We start from the raw sequence: 16,764 nt of genomic DNA, 5'->3' as shown, positions 1-16,764 counted from the left end.
CTCCTCTATATAATAGTCAAATCTTTTCTAATTTTGGCTACTACTTACCCCTTCCCTAGGTTTATTAAATTAAGCCATTAAAAGGCATTCAACTAAATTTTGAATTTATTGCAGACACTGCATCACAGAGGGCAAAGCAGATGCAGTGCAGGTATCCCATAATGGTGCTGGTTTGAGTCCTGGCTGCCCTACTTCTCACACAATTCCCTGATAATCAGCCTGGGAAAGCATGGAAGATGGCCCAAGTACTTGGACTAAGCTCCTGGCTCCTGGCTTGGAGTTGGACATCCCTGGCTGTTGTGGGCATTTGGGGAGTGAAGCGGCAGATGAACAGTCTTTCTCTTTCTTTTTCTCTCTCTCTTTTGCTCGCTTGCTCTTTCTCTCTCTGCCTCTCCCTCTCTGTAATTCTGTCTTTCAAGTAAATAAATACACCTTTAAAATCAATCAGCAAATACATTCTGAATCCAGATGTACAAAAAATGAATGTTTAGCATTATTCATTGTTTTCAAAAAATCAAATATAAATAGGTAAACTGTATTTTATCCAGAAACTCTATGGTTAACATCAAATTATGGAGTGACTACATGTGAGTAGAAATTGCTGTACAGTGTGATGGAAAAAGTAAAGCTTGAAAAAACATGGTCTTAGCCTGGCCTAACCAGAAACAGTTCTTGATAAAAGGATTGGAGGGCATGCAGACTTTTGGAAGTGTTAGGTGGTTGTAGGAATCACAGGTCAGAAAATCAGGAAATAGCCAGCTAAGCAAGTCAGTCATGCTGTGATCACATGAATTGCCATGGTGTGAAACCATAGGTAGAACTTGCCCGAGGTTCTTAGAGTCAGTGAGAATGCTCAGAGATACTCACCTGTGAGGCAAAAGCTATTGAATGCCCTTCCCTGTTGAGGTAAGCACTAAGAGATGTCTGGTTTATAAAGGATATCAAGTTAAAAGATACATGGTCTTACTTGTCAAGTCATCTGTAGACTGCACTCTCGCAGATGGTGGCTGCTCATCTTACCTCTACTTGAATTATCAACTTTAAGTCCCCAACACTTTTACTTTAATCATAACAAAGCATCATCTGAATTCCTCATTGGTATCTGACTTGGATTTATCCACTCCAACATTTAGATATGCTCCTATTTTTCCATGGGCTCTGCAAACTGTTTAAATATTATTTTATCTCTACAATCAAATAAGACAATGAGCTTGCCATACCATGTGGCTTGTCTTTTCTTTTGCGTATGTCATTCTACTTGTGTGGAGGTTTTTGTTTTTTTATTTTCCTTTCTTAAAACTAAAGTAATGTTGTAATTTAAAGAATTATTTCTTCCAGCTAATTCTACATATTAACTTGAATATACTCATTATATGGTGAATGATGCTGTGACACACCAGGTGTTGGTTTGTGCTCTACCATCATAAAAAATAGGGAGTATTCTACAAACTAGTTTGTTTGCTATATTCTGATGTTGATGTCAGTCATTGGAGCCAGTCATTTCAACCCGAGGCAAGTTGTAAGTATTGGAGCAAGTTATTAGGGCCTTCCTTTGCTTCAGTTTCTCTTTAAATTAAATAGCTTAATAATATCTCAAGGATATTTTAGGGATTCAGGCAAACTGAGTACTGTTAACTGGAAATTGAACAAGTAGAGCCGCTACTAATTTTATCATTAAAAATAAATCCATCTGTGGTTTCTGAGTTTGCATTTATTTAGGTCATCATTTTCCAAAGGATTTGTGATTGTTATAGGTGGAAATAACTGATTAACACTGAGAAGTAAACAAAGTGACACTAGCTGATATTTCATTTTTATGTGGTTTGGAAGGAGGTTTAGAATGGTTGTGTCATAATTTTAAGCAAATTTAAGATAGCTTCTGGACTTCCCTACTTTTAAATCGAATTAAATAATGACATGTGGAAGTACTCATATCAATCGATTTGATAATCTTCACATACTTGTATTTGTTTCATTGGACTTAATTGTTTAATATATTGATCTTTTCTGAACGCTATCATATTTGATTTCCCTGAAACATTATTTTGTAGCATTCTTTTTTTTTTTTTTTTTTTTTGACAGGCAGAGTGGACAGTGAGAGAGAGAGACACAGAGAAAGGTCTTCCTTTTTCCATTGGTTCACCCTCCAATGGCTGCCGCTGCTGGCGCGCTGCAGCCGGCGCACCATGCTGATCCGAAGGCAGGAGCCAGGTGCTTCTCCTGGTCTCCCATGGGGTGCAGGGCCCAAGCACTTGGGCCATCCTCCACTGCACTCCCTGGCCACAGCAGATAGCTGGCCTGGAAGAGGGGCAACCGGGACAGAATCTGGCGCCCCAACCGGGACTAGAACCCGGTGTGCTGGCGCCGCTAGGTGGAGGATTAGCCTATTGAGCTGCGGCGCCGGCCATGTAGCATTCTTATTTTCCTGTCATTTATGAGTACTACTCTTTTTTTTAAAGATCTATTTTATTTATTTGAAAAGCAGAGTTACAGAGAGGCAGAGGCGAGAAAGAGAAAGGGACAAAGGCCTTCCATCGCTGGTTCACTCCCCAGAGCTTCAATGGCCCGAGCTGTACCAATCTGAAGCCAGGAGCCAGGATCTTCCTCTAGGTCTCCCACACAGGTGCAGGAGCCCAAGGACTTGGGCCATCTTATACCACTTTTCCTACGCCATAGCAGAGAGCTGGATTGGAAGTGGAGCAGCCAGGATGGGAGCAGGTGCCCATATGGGATGCTGGCATTGCAGACCAAGGATTTAACTCACTGAGCCACAGCACCAGACCCCTTGAGCACTATTCCTAAAATTCTTCTTGTTTCTGCTCCACCAACCACATATCAAGTACAATCTTATTCCCAGAAGTTTGTTTTCAGATGATAGTCGTTTTTACTCTATGTGATCTCACTAGACAATTGCACACCTTGACATAACTGCATATGTAAAAATAATGCAGAAACTTGCATTGATCTCTCTGAGTACACTTAACACTTCAGACTTGAAATTTTTAAAGATTTATTTTTTTTGAAAGGCTGAGTTACAGAGAGATAGGGAGAGACACACAGAGAGAAAAAGATCATCCATCCTATGATTCATTCTTTGAATAGTTGCAACTGCAAGGTCTGAGCTACGCAAAAGCCAGGGGCTTGGAATTCCAAGTGGGTCTCCCAGGTGGGTGGTAGAGTTCCAAGTATTTGGACCATCTTGCGCTGATTTCCCAGGAACATTAGCAGGAGGCTGGATAGGAAGTGAATTAGCTGAGACTCGAATCCGTGCTCAAATTGGATGCTGGCATTTCAGAATGGCTTAACCAACTGCACTACAACACCAGCCTGGGATTTAAATTTGTTACTAAACTTTTGCAAGATTTTATGATATTTTCAGAGCAAATAAATAAAGCATTTTAAAATTTGAATTTATGTATATTATAATACAGAAATTATATACATCTTATAACATCAATTGTATACTTAGAAGTATACACAATAAGACAGATTTTTAAAACTTTTATTCTCTACTTGCTTCCTTGTTCAGAATTGCTTGTCTGTTTATCCTACTTGTCAATTACCAAGTCATATTGATTTTAACTATGTAATACCTCTCCTATCAATTCTTTTCCTTTGTATTCCCAGTTCTACTGCCCTAGTTTAGGATCCCATTGCTTTAATTCAATTCACTTCACCTATCATCAATTAATTATTCACTATGTGGTAAGAACTCTGCAAGTTACTAGGGATATGGAGATGCAAAAGAAAAATGACTTGCTCCTTAGTTTTGTTTTAGTCTTTTGTGGAAAAGAAAAGAATAATATAACAGTGTTTAAATATAATTCAGAAGTACTAGGTGCTAGATGGCCACAAATGAAAAATACCAATTGCATAGAAGGAGTTTTTCTCAACATCAGTGCGAATGACATTTCAGTCTAATGATTCATTTTTGGGGGGAGGTATAGTATGTGCTATAGCACATTTTGAAGACCCATGGCTTCTATTCCCTAGATGCCAGTAGTACCTCACCCCTAGTTGGGACAACTACAATCATCTCCAGAAATTGTCAAATGTCCCCTAGAAAAAGGGGGATTGCCTCCACTTAAGAATCACTGCTGGTAACAGTGTTGTGGCACAGTGGGTTAAGCTGCCACCTGCAATGTAGGCATCCATATGGACTCCAATTTGTGTCACAGCTGCTCCACTTCAAATCCACCTCCCTGCTAATGTTATGGGAAAGCAAAGGATTACCCAAATACTTGGGCCCCTGAACCCAAGTGGGAGACCTGGAGGAGGCTCCTCCCAGCCATTGCAGCCATCTGTGGAGTGAACCAGTAGATGGAAGATCTCTCTCTCTCTCTCTCTCTGTCTCTGTAAGTCTGTCTTTCAAATAAATGAGTATATATTTAATAAAAATCATGGTGTAATATCATACCTGTTTTCTATAAACTTCATACTTGCTCAAACTAACCTTTGCATAATAAGTCATTTGGCTAATTTACTTCAGATGTTCATAACATTCCTTCTCTGAAATCCACTAATGATGATCCATTACCCAATAAATAATACAAAACCTCTGACTGTGACTTAAGGCTGTCATTCAAACTCCAACATACCTTTGTATGTTGTGGTCTCAAACCCAAGTATGTCATATGCTTCAGTCAATGGTTGTGTCAGTATTAGGTGCTTAATATTTCTACACATGTCCCAAGCTCCCCACAGGATACTCAGCCTTTGAAGTTTTCCATCCATTGAAGTATTACACCATTGTAACCCTCAACAAGTTATTTTACTTTTCAACTATTCATTTCTTCATCCTTCTAAAGATTTTTTTTTTTTTTACTTGAGAGGTATAGTTACAGACAGAGAGAGACAGAGAGAAAGTCTTCCGTTGCTGGTTCACTCCCCAAATGGCAGCAATGGTCAGAGCTGGGACAATCCGAAGCCAGTATCCAGGAGAATGTTCTGGGTCTCCCACATGGTTGGGTGCAGGGTTACAAGGACTTGGACCATTTTCTGCTGCTTTCCCAAGCCATAAAGAAGAGCTGGATTGGAAGAATAGTCAAGACACGAACCTTACCTACTGCACAGCAGTGCTGGCCCCTGTTATAATTTATAGATATATAATTTGCCCTTGGCAAAAAGTTATGAACTCATATTGCTATTAATTAACAAATTTAGGATCCAAAAATAATTGTCATCTGATTCCAAAATTCTTAAATTTCTATCATATTGTGATGTTCCTGAATATAGAATTTGTATACTGATAGTTGATTCATTTAAATCAATACTGCCTGATGAAAATATAAATAGATCTTGCATGTAATTTGAAAGCTTCCGGTAGCATCATTAAACAACAAAGAAAAGTAGGTAAATTAATTTTATTATTATATTTTATTTAACCTAATATATGTAATCAAAATAAAATCATTAATAAGCTATTTTATATTCCTTTAAAATACAAATATTACATTATAGAGTTATGAAATGACAAATTGTTTACCAATGAGATGAAAATGGAATTCACTAGATAAATCTTCTTAGTAATAATTCAATGCTAACTAGTTGAGTTTTCATGAAAATGTTTTCTTTCTTTTATTTCCTTATAAATAATGAAAGGCAAATATCATGATTTCCCTGATTTGTGGTAACTAATATACAGAGTACAAAAACGTAAAGTATATGAGTGAAATTGACATTTTTATTTTGAATAGGCCTTGTCTACACTCTAGAAAAACAGTGGTTTTCTACTTACTACTTGCTGAATTCCTTATTTGGTAGGTGGTTAACTTTGTGATCATAAAGATAATTCAAAGTGTGTCATGCAAAAAGTAACAAAAAATGGGAAGGGAGGAGGAAGGAAGGTGAGAGTGAATGAGTGAGGGTAAGGTGGGAAATATCATGCTTTTAAAACTGTATATGGGGACCTGTGCTGTGGCACAGCATGTAAGCCACCACCTACACTGCTGGCATCCATATGGGCACCAGTTTATGTCCTGGCTGCTCCACTTCTGATCCAGCTCTCTGGTATGGTCTGGGAAAGCAGCAGAAGATGGCCCAAGTCCTTGGGCCCCTGCACCTGCATGGGAGACTCAGAGGAAGATCCTGACTCCTGGCTCCTGGCTCCAGATTGGTGTAGCTCCGGTGATTGAAGCTCTGGGGAGTGAACCAGCGGATGGAAGATCTCTCTCTTTTTCTCTCTCTGCCTCTGCCTCTTTGTTACTCTGACTTTCAAACTGTGTATGTGAAATTTGTTCCATTTAAACTTTTTAAAAGTTTTTAAAAATTCTTTTTGAAGAAATGAAACAAAACAAAAGCCCCTATCACTAACAACAAAGAGTTTATCCATGAGCTTTGAACAAACTGAACAGACACCAATATCCAAAAGTCTTGGGCTTCTCTATATAGGGAAGAAAGAAAACATGCTTGGTTCTATATTGAAGTTTGCTGTTTTTAATGTAAAAACACAAAGGCTGAGTTAATGAAAAGATAACATGAGCTGAGAGTGCCAAATAACATGAGGGCACAAGATAATGAAGTCAATTTTAAACAGAGGGAACTTCAAAAGGAAAGATCTGAGAGTGAGAAGAAATTCAAAGTAGAATGTAGCCAACTATGAAGGGACATCAAAATTTCCTGAAAAACTGTTTTATCAGACAATTATGTATAGATTTTGAAAAGTTTTTGAACAAAAATAAATTTAACTTTTAATTTCACTTTTTCTACTAACTTTCTGAAACTCCCTCATACTACTGATGGCACAAAACAAATTTCTCCAAGGCTTAGTGGCTGAGAACATAGCACTCATTTATTCTATTCTGAAATCTGTTCGTTGTAAAGCATTTAATAGTTGTTATTCATCCTTGCTTCATGAGGAATTAGCATGGCTAATTTAGGGCTGGAATATCTATTTTCAAGATGACTCATCCATATTCAGAGAACTCAACTGGAGCAGTGCCTTTGTGTCAGTTCATAAGAAGACACGCTTTTCCATGCACCATTTTAATTTCTGCAGTATGATGGTTCTAAGAACAGTGCAAGAAAAGAAGCAAAATGCAACGTGCTTAATGACTAATCTGAATGGTCACATGATGTCACCTCTACTCTAGTCACAGTTCCATCAGGTTTCAGGGAAAGAAACTCAGATTTTTGATAGGAAGGTTGTTCAGTCAGTTTGTGAGAAAAGGAAATAGGATGGAAAATGTTGGAACACTATGGAATTCCAAACATTTTGGAAGTTTGGAAAAGTTTTGGAATTCAATCTACCACACAAGAAGAATAAGAAAATATGACTGATGAGAAGTGAATTCAATAAGTGGTAATTAAACTCTTCTCCATGGTAGATTCTTGTTAAAACATCAGCTATACAGAAGTAAACAAAACACACAACAATCACTTTCTAGGTTTTGGGTTTTACATTCTAATGAAATGAAGAAAGTGACAGGAGCTGAGCTTTGGAAAACAGAGGAGATTTGTTGGCCGTATTAAGAATATGCATTTTGTTTTTAAGTGTATTAGGTTTTATGAAGGGAAGGGATGTACTCTTATCTTTTTAAAATATCACATTGGCTGCTCTATGGAGAAGAAATGCAAACACTCAGAGTAGTTAGGAGGAGAAAGTAGCATTCTAGGCAAAGATGGAAAAGTGATCATTGCTTGAGCCAGAGTTGTCACAGTGTATATAACAAGCCTCAAGGTATATTGTGATGGTAGAGGCAAAATTTAGATATTTGGATAACAAGTTAGTGTGAGATAAGAACATAATTAAGAACCTAACAATAATTTAAGTTGGAGGACTCAGGTAATATAAAAAAGAATTAAAATATTTAGTGCTAAGTTGTGTTTACATACAGTAAGCTGAAAATGAGTAGTTAGAGATGGACTCTCTGAGAAGGCAGCTGAAATAAAATCAGAAGCAAATGTAAGTCATGGCGTTTTGTGGAGGAGACCTACCAGACAGGGGACACATCATTGGTGAGAGTTCTAAAGAAAAAAAAACGTCTGGGAATGTTCTAGTAATAGTAAGGAAACCAGGTCAGCACAATTGAGTGACAAGAGGGATGTTTGATAACGAGGGGTTGTTATAAATAATCCCATATCGTTCAGTGGGTCTGAGAGCCTGAAAAGCCCATGGAAGGACTTGAGTTTTCATACAGAATGAGATAGGAAGCTTTAAAAAGGGCGGTGACAAAAGTTAATTTATATTTAACAAGATCACTCAATTTTCTGTAATGAGAATTAAATGAAGCAGAGAAAGTGTGGTAGTGCTGAGACCAATCAGAAGGTTACTGCTATATTTCAGATTATTCTTTCAATTAATTACTTGGACACTGACACTGGAGGGAAAGATGTTTAGGGGTTGATACACTGCAGGTGATTTGGGGACAGGAAGAGATAAATGAGTCAGAGCTCACTCACCACATGGATTTCCTGTTCAGCTCTACCTTATGTAGTATTTACACTTGATTTGGTATTTTAAATTTTCTTATCTCCTAATTTTGCTAAAATATTGCTGAAGTACAACACCCAGATACGTTTTTACAAACAAGGCCACAGGGGCTTGAATTGAAGCAGGTGAAGCTGCCACCTGTGACAACATGGCATATGAGTGATGGTTTAACTCTTGGCTGCTCCACTTCCTATCCAGCTCCCTGATAATGTTCCTGGGAAATCAATGGAAGATGGCCCAAGTGCTTGGGTCGTTGCCATCCACATCGGAGACCCAGATGGAGTTCCAGCTCCTGGTTTATGTCTGGACCAGCTTTGGCTTTTGAAGACATTTTGGGGGTGAGCCAGCAGATAGAAGATTTCTTTCTCTGTCTCTTTGTAGCTTAACCTTTCAAATAAGTACATTTTTAGAAAGAAAAGGAGAGAGAGAGAGAGAGAGAAGGAAGGAAGGAAGGAAGGGAGGGAAGAGGGAGAGAGGGAGGAAAGGAGGGAGGGAGGAAGGGAGGAAGGAAGGAAGGAGGAAGGGAGGGAAGGAAAAAATGGAAAAGAGAGGAGAGGAAAGAGGAGAGGAGAGGAGAGGAGAGGAGAGGAGAGGAGAGGAGAGGAGAGGAGAGGGGAGACATTCTTTAGTCATCACTAATTTATCTCCAGGAATTGTCCTCAGCTAACAGGACCTGACTCACTAAGAGTTATGCCTCATCCCAGGAGCAGCCTGCTCTTTCAAAAAATAAAGTATTAATTCCAAAAGCACTCTGATAAACTTCCTGCTCACCCACCTCTTCCTTACAATCTGTTTCCCAGAAGGCCCTCTGATGATGTCACATCTGCAAGTTTCCTTGAGTTGACAGTGTTACGTTGCCTTTTTTACTATTTCATGTTTTCCAAGAGGAGATGTCTGAAGAAAGAAAGAAGCTGCTTCCATTTTCCTATAGAAAAGGAGAGGCACAAAGCATGATTGCCTCTGCTCAGGAATGATCTAATAGAGGAGGAAAATGTAATTCAATCAGTGAGGGTAGAATGTGAAAAAGTGAAACAGTTGCCCTTTTCTAGGCACCTAAACAGCTTATCCTTACTAATGGATAAAAAAAGGCCAGAGTGCATAAGAAGACTGCAGTTGGATAGATAAATAAGGTGGTAGGGACTAATGAAATTTCTTTGTTTACTTCTGTATTCTCAGTAAACTAGGAAGTAAAATTGTCACCAGAATTACTTTTTCCAGAAGATTTGGGATTTATCTAGGAAAAAGAGGCAGTCCTAGAAGACTAAGGAGACTTAACAAATACTATATTACCACCTAGCATACCTTTAAACTAGGTAACCATTTTCCTCCATCCATATTTACGTTTTTGGTTTCAGATGTGTGATGAGTACAGAGCTGTTATAAAATATTATTATGATTATTATGATTTTGCCACGTAATTGTGAAGAAACCAAAGAAGAAATGAAGAGTTGAAGGGAAGTGTACAGGAAGCAATGATGATAAAGATGACCCCTGGATTTAAGAGGATAAAATAAGTCAGTGATTATAAGAAGAAAGTGAATGGACGTGAAATGACTCTAAACTCAAACCACTACAGTTCATGGTTGGATTCTGAGTTAGTGTTGTAAATCACAGTATTACAGAAGTGAGCTGGAGAGATTTGGGACAGTAGTCATGAGAATTCTGAAACTGCAGTTCTAACATGGTTACTTGCACTGTGATTACAAAGATGAGGGTCTGGCCATGGAAGTAAGAGGCTGAGGTAGTATGGAAAACATGAATTTTCTAGTAAGTCACCTAGTAATTTTCTAGTAAGTCAATGAACTCAGAGGCCAATTCATCATTGATAGTATGACATCATTTCTAGAGCAGCTGACTATGTGGCAATGCTTAAGGTTTTGTACAAATAGGGGTAACTCCAACATTTGTACATGACTGCAATAGGAGAAAGTGAATAAGTTTCATTCTTATTTATTTAAATTAACAAATTATTTTTGAAGATTTATTTATTTATTTGAGAGACAAAGTTACAGACAGTCTTCCATCTGATGGTTCACTCCTCAAATGGCCTCAGTGGCTGGAGCTGGGCTGATCCAAAGCTAGGAGCCAGGAGCTTCCTCTGCATCTCCACAAGAGTACAAGGGCTCAAGCACTTGGGCCATCTTCCACTGCTTTCCCAGACTACTAATGGGGAGTTGGATTGGAAGAGGAGCATTTAGGACATGAACTGATTCCTATATGGGATGCCCACACCATGGCAGAGACTTAACTTACTACACCACATGCTGGTCACATCAAAAGTGTTATGTATATGTACAGCATGATGTTTTTTTGAAATATACACACACAAACACACTCACACATTATGGAGTAGTTAAACGAAAATAATTAACATATGAATTAATTCACGTACTCAGTAAGTTGAGGTAAGAACACATAATATCTACTCAATTATTTTTCAAGTATCCGATATGTTGTTATTAACCATAGTCACCCTGTTGGACAATAGATCTTGAAGTTATGCCTCTTTTCTAACGGAAGTTTTGTATCCCTTGTTCAGTATCTCCCCAATCACACCCTCTATACCCTGGTAACCACCACCTGCTCTCTGCTTCTTCGAATTTGACTGTTTTAAATTCCACATATAAGTGAGATAATTTTTTTTCTTGGCTTTTTGTTTTTGGCTTAACATAATGTCTTCCAGGTTCATTCATGTGGACAAATGACAAGATTTCTTTCTTTCTTAAGGCTCTGCTAAATTCCATTGTGTGTGTATAACTTTTTTTAATCTAATAATCCATTGATGGATTAAGTTGATTTAATGTATTCGTTCTTGTAAATAATGCTAAAATGAACTTGGCAGTGAAAGTATCTCTTCATGAAACAATTTTAGTTATTTTGGCTATTTACTCAGGACTGGAATTACTAGACCACTTGGCAATTCTATTTTGAAGTTTACTGTTTTCTATATTGGCTGAACCAATTTACATTCCTGTTAATGGTGTTAAGTGTTATATTTCTCTACATCCTTGTCATCGCTTCATATCTGTCATCTTTCTTTTAAGATTTACATTTTATTTACTTGAAAGGCAAAGTTACAGAGAGAGAGAGAGCAAAAGAGAGACAGAAAGGTTTTCCATTCAGTAGTTCATACCCAAAAGGCTGCAGATGGGCCAAGCTGAAGGGGTCTCTTATGTGGGTGCAGGGGCCCAAGCCCTTAGACCATCCTCTGTTGCTTTCCCAGGTACATTAGCAGGGAGCCCAATGCAAAGCAGACAAGCTAGGACTCAAACAGGAGCAACAACACAGGATGCTGTTGGCACAGATGGAGGTTTGAGCTGATGTGCCACAGTGCCTGCCCCTCTTTCATCATTTTGAAAACAATAATTCTAATAGGTATGTGAAGATGCTCGTTGTGCCCTTACACTTCATTTCCCTGGTGACAAGTGACACTGGGCACTTTAATGATTCACCTCTGGTCATTTCAACATGCTGATCATAATCCATGACACAATCCTGAAATAAATTCCCCAAAGATCAAAATCTCAAATGTTGAAAATCCTCATAATCACAATCTAAATTTGTAAATTATATGCTTTAGAAATATCTTCTTCCAGTTAATGAATAGCATTTTCTTTTCTCTACAGAAAATTGAAAATTCTTTAAATTTTATTTTAGTGCCATTTATTAATATGTCAACTGTGGTTTAGACTTTCTGTGCTTTATTCAATAATTATTCACATTTTGAATTTCATAAACATATTTTCTAAAATTTTGAAGTTAATGACTTTCATGTATATTTTAAATGTTTATTCAGTTTTTATTTAAAGGCAAATCAGGAGAATGAGAGTGAGATTGATTCATTAATTGCTTCATTTCCCAAGTGCCCACTGGAGCCAGGACTGTAACAGGCTGAAACCAGAACCAAGAAACTCTATCTGTGTCTTGCCCATGGATGGTAGGGACACAGTACTTGAGCTGTCACCTGCTGTCTCTCAGGCACGTTAATGGGAAGCTGCCCCAGGATGACAGTTGTAGCACTCTTGCACGGGGTGCAGACATCCCAGGCAATGGTGCTTTACCCTGCCGCACCACAATACCCATCTTATACACATTTAAACCTCAATCCTTTCAATCATTTGAAATAGATTTTTGTGTGTAATCTAAAGTAATGACACAATTTCATATTTCTTTCAATTGAAAACAACTTTTCCAGTTTTAACTTTTGAATAGTTCTTCTTTTTCCACTTCTTTTCAATGTCACTTATATCAGCGTTTGATAACATGTCAGTTTGTGGATATATAGAAATATGCTTTTGGAAATTCTGTTTCATCACTCTGCACAAATACCATGCAAATCTTTTACTAAACTTACAATAGACTCCCATATTTTGTTCCTTGAATCCACAATTATCTTCTTATTTTGGATTGCTCAAATATACTTGACATTGCCTGCCTGTATAAAGCTCTAACTCACCTTGTCAAAATTCTTAATAACTTTTCATGAGTTGAATAGAATAGTATTGATTCTATCGATGATTTTCTAGGGGAGAAATGGCATACATAGGTATTAAATCTTCTGGAAGAACAGGTATCTCTTCATTTATTGAAATGTTCTTTACTATATTTGATTGACAGAATATAGCTTTCTACATATTTGTTCCTGCAAGAATATCGTATGTTATATAAAAATGGAATGTGACATATATTTACTCATATGTCTCTCTGCACACATGTAAGCATTTTATGGATTTATTTGTATTTTATTTTGTGTTAGCAAGTTTCTTTTTCTTGGACACATCCAATTCTTTATCTGTAATATAATGATCATTATCTCATTCAGGTAATATTAAAATATAATATATTACACAATCATAGAAATTTATAATCTAGTGGCCGGCACTGCGGCTCACTTTGCTAATCCTCCGCCTGTGGCACCGGCACCCCGGGTTCTAGTCCCGGTTGGGGCACCGGATTCTGTCCTGGTTGCTCCTCTTCCAGTCCAGCTCTCTGCTGTGGAGGGAAGGCAGTGGAGGATGGCCCAAGTGCTTGGACCCTGCACTTGCATTGGAGACTAGGAGGAAGCACCTGGCTTCTGGCTTCAGATTGGCGCAGCGTGCCAGCCGTAGTGACCATTTTGGGGGTGGACCAACAGAAGAAAGACCTTTCTGTCTCTCTCTCTCACTGTCTAACTCTGCCTGTCAAAAAAAAAAAAAAAAAAGAAATGTATAATCTAGCAAAGGGAAATGTGATCCTGTCTTAATTAAAGAGAAACATTTTAATCCCTGACTTCTGGATGTGAGGTACACATTTAATTATAAATTTTAATAAAGAAAACTGAACAGAAAACAAACATTAAATTGCTTTTTACATTTCCTTTGGGTAATATAACTCTGGAAAAATCATGTATCCATAACATGCTTCTGTTTCCTCAACTTTAAATGGAAGTATTGCTGAATGCCATTTTTTGGATTAATGTGAGTATGGCATGAGCTATTACAGATTGATAACTTAGAATGGTCCTAATACATGATAGTACTGCACGCACACCTCTTTTATTTTTGTCGTGAGAGCAACACTGTTTCTTTCTCGTTTCTTAGTTATAATTAACCTTGCCCCTCACATCCAGAGGTCAGGGTTTAAAGAAAAGGCAATGCCTTGAAATTTTTATCCCTGAAATAAATAGAATACAAGGTCACTCATCTATTTTTGATTTCCTTAACAAACAAACAAAACTGGAGCCATTTACTGATAAGCATACAGTATGTAACTAAAATAATTTCCTCAGATTTGTAATGTCGATGCCTGCATATTTGCAATTGCTATTGTAGAACTGACTATTATGGTAAGCAATTATACTGTCTTTCCATCACGAACAGACTATCTGCAAACTTGGCTCCCTTGGAAGCACTGGGAATACCTGATGTGGTTTTTTTATCCTTGCACACTATCTTCCCTAGGAAACTACTTTGTTTTCCTAAATGCTTTTTTTTCAAAGCCTTAGGTATTTATTTGAAAGGCAGAGTGACAGAGCAAAGGATAGAAAAAGAGAGAGCGAGAACTCTTCCATCTACTGGTTCATTCCCAAAATGGATGCAGTAGCTAGGGCTAGGCCAAGCAGAAGCTAGGAGCCAGGAATTCATCCAGGGTCTCCCACAACTGTGTCAGAGACTTAAACTGGATGTGTCCTCACTGCCCCTCATGTTAGGGTAGAAGATCTCTTATTTTATTGAACACGTATCATTCAGTACTATAAAAATCATGTCTTCACAAAGTAAGATGAGATCAAATAAATAAAGGTCAGAAATTTTATATTTGAGAGATGATTCATTTACTTATAGAAAAATAGATTTACTTTTTTGTACTTAATAATCTTTTAAAGAAAATACTCTGAAATCATGAACATTCAGATTCCAGGGTGCTGCACCTGGAGGTTTCATGTGAGTTTCTGTTCTGAAAGATTGAAAGATTACTGACTTATAGTGTTATTGATTCGCATGCTTTGTGTTGTCACAAATATCAGTTAACCTTAGTGATAACAATGACATGATGTTTGAGTTTTAATAAGGATGTACACCTTCATAGTCTTTATTATTCTGGAGTTTCCAAATTACAACACACTTAGCAGCACTTGAAACTGTACAAAATTCAAAGATCAGGAAACAGTTTATATAAAGTGACCTCCATAGATATGAATGTTTAATCTATTATTAATAACTAGATATTATTCTGAAAGTAAAACTGATCATGACAATGATGATGACTGGCAATTTAACTTACACCAGTGGTTCTCAATGGAAGACACACTGGATCCTAGGACTGTTTTGGAAATATGGTACGATTTTTTGTCACAATCACTGGCGAATATTAGTAACAGAGGAGAAATGTTGCTTAGTCTTCTATAATGCTGAAGAGCTGCTTTCTATATCAAAGATGTCCCTAAGGATGATCTCTGGTCATATATGTAGGTGAAAAGCTCTTTTGTGATTTTCTGAATATATAACCTAATTCCATTTTACCTGCCAACACATACTATTTTTGAAAAGTTTTAATACGCATTAACTTTTTCAAGAATGAATCTGATATGACTGAATGCATCAAGAGAAGATTGAACTATATCCTTTAAATTGTTACCATTTCCTGTACAATTAAAATCCCATCCCCATGTATGATTCTGCTCACATTCTTGAAGAGTTAACAACACAGGGTGATCAGTCTGCTTTTGTAATTGTATTCACAGAGATTCTAAATGTTATTCCTGGGGCTGACACTGTGGTGCCATGGGTTAAGCTACTGCCTGAAGTGCCTGCATCCCATTTGAGTGACGGTTCAAGTCCCGATTCCTACACTTCCCATCCAGCTCCCTGCTAATGCACCCGGGAAAGCAGCAGGCCCAAGTCCCTGAGACCCTACACCCATGTGGGAGATCTGGAAGAACATCCTGGCTCCTGGTTTTCACTTGGCTTAGCCCCAGCCATTGTGACATTTGGGGAGTAAACCAGCTGATGGAAGATTCTATCTCTCCTCCTTTCTCTGAAACTCTGCCTTTCAAAGAAATAAACAAACAAATCTTAAAAAATTAATTATTCCCAGTATGAATGTAAGTATCTGAGTACTTTATAATGTGTCCTACAATAGTCAGGCTGAACATTTATATATATATATATATTTTATATATATATATATTATACATATATTTATTTATATATATAATTGCTTTTATTTTAGTACTCTTCCACATAATTTAAGGACATTTTATGAGTTCTTAAAAATAACATGTGAATACATACCATCCAACAGAGTATGTGGTCCTGTTACTTCCATAAGATGTAAACATAAAATCTGTCAGTTAAACAAAGGGTAATATTACATATAAAATAGCTGTGAAATGACATATATAGTAAAGCAATAGTTTTTCTTACTTGATTTCATTTCAGAATCGCTTTCTAAATCCTTGTCCAAACAACATGATAGCTAATTAAATCAGAAACCTAGAGTGACACTCATACATTAGATCTTTTAAACTTCCCTAGATGATTCCACTTCTGCAGGTAAATCACTGCCCAGTGAACACACAAAAAAGAGAGCCCTCAGTAGGAACATTCCAGGGGAAACTGTCAACATTTTCCTTTCCTGACATTAAAGTATCCCTGCTGTCACCTGTATTGCCAGACTAATTTTCTGACTTATAGAAACAAACACGCCGGTGCCGCGGCTCACTAGGCTAATCCTCCACCTTGCGGCGCCGGCACACCGGGTTCTAGTCCCGGTCGGGGTGCTGGATTCTGTCCTGGTTGCCCCTCTTCCAAGCCAGCTCTCTGCTGTGGCCAGGGAGTGCAGTGGAGGATGGCCCA

The 16,764-nt window shown here is 37.7% G+C and overlaps 1 long non-coding RNA gene across 1 annotated transcript in view; it reads right to left on the bottom strand.

The window, feature by feature from the left end:
* The window catches only part of LOC138850319 (uncharacterized), a 77,795-nt gene that overhangs the window by 1,009 nt on the left and 60,022 nt on the right, over window positions 1-16,764 (bottom strand). The window contains exon 2 of the long non-coding RNA XR_011390037.1: window positions 16,201-16,252. This is a non-coding gene — a long non-coding RNA (uncharacterized lncRNA). The remainder of the gene's footprint in view (window positions 1-16,200; window positions 16,253-16,764) is intronic.

Source organism: Oryctolagus cuniculus, chromosome 7 (assembly GCF_964237555.1).
Source record: "Oryctolagus cuniculus chromosome 7, mOryCun1.1, whole genome shotgun sequence".
NCBI classification, from domain to species: Eukaryota; Metazoa; Chordata; class Mammalia; order Lagomorpha; family Leporidae; genus Oryctolagus; species Oryctolagus cuniculus.
The sequence above is the reverse complement of the archived record's forward strand: the minus strand, read 5'-3'. Positions and strand labels throughout refer to the sequence as shown.